The sequence below is a fragment of the Arachis ipaensis genome, chromosome B1, assembly GCF_059453495.1.
Source record: "Arachis ipaensis isolate K30076 ecotype BB chromosome B1, ASM5945349v1, whole genome shotgun sequence".
Lineage (NCBI taxonomy): Eukaryota > Viridiplantae > Streptophyta > Magnoliopsida > Fabales > Fabaceae > Arachis > Arachis ipaensis.
This window is the reverse complement of record NC_142436.1, coordinates 104,443,779-104,444,702: the sequence shown is the minus strand read 5'-3', so window position 1 is coordinate 104,444,702 and position 924 is coordinate 104,443,779. Positions and strand designations below refer to the sequence as shown.

At 38.1% G+C, this 924-nt stretch overlaps 1 non-coding gene across 1 annotated transcript; it reads right to left on the bottom strand.

Moving 5' to 3' along the window:
* Nucleotides 1-594: 594 nt before the first annotated feature.
* Nucleotides 595-703, bottom strand: LOC148577743 (small nucleolar RNA R71). Its single transcript, XR_015902956.1, has one exon. It is a non-coding gene; the product is annotated as a small nucleolar RNA R71 (small nucleolar RNA).
* Nucleotides 704-924: the final 221 nt, after the last annotated feature.

Below are 924 nucleotides of genomic sequence, written 5' to 3'. Positions count from 1 at the left end.
AGGAATCTCTATACTGTGACATAGAGGATTCCATATTTTCTTTTCTGTTTTCTTCTTTTTCATATCAGCAGGAACAAGGATAAGAACATTCTTGTTGAAGTTGATCCTGAACCTGAATGAACTCTAAAGAGGAAGCTAAGGGAAGCTAAAGCACAACTCTCTGGAGAAAATCTGACAGAAATTTTCGAAAAAGAAGGAGACATGGCCGAAAATAATAACAATGCAAGGAAGATGCTTGGTGACTTTACTGAACCAAATTCCAATTTACATGGAAGAAGCATCTCAATCCCTGCCATTAGAGCAAACAATTTTGAGCTTAAACCTCAATTAGTTTCTCTGATGCAACAGAACTGCAAGTTTCATGGACTTCCATTTGAAGATCCTTTTCAGTTCTTAACTGAATTCTTGTAGATCTGTGATACTGTTAAGACCAATTGGGTTGATCCTGAGGTCTACAGGCTTATGCTTTTCCCGTTTGCTGTAAGAGACAGAGCTAGAATATGGTTGGACTCTCAACCTAAGGATAGCCTGAACTCTTGGGATAAGCTAGTCACGACTTTCCTAGCCAAGTTCTTTCCTCCTCAAAAGCTTAGTAAGCTTAGAGTGGATGTTCAAACCTTCAAACAGAAAGAAGGTGAATCCCTCTATGAAGCTTGGGAGAGATACAAGGAACTGACCAAAAAAGTGTCCTTCTGACATGCTTTTAGAATGGACCATCCTGGATATATTCTATGATGGTCTGTCTGAGCTATCAAAGATGTCACTGGACCATTCTGCAGGTGGATCCATTGATAAACCACTATTTTATAGTTTATATTGTGTTTAATTGTGTGGTTTTGTCATGATCCTTACCCACTTATTCATCAATTTAGCATGCATTTAGATTTCCTTCCTAAATTCAGTACATGTTTGAAAATTGCTTCC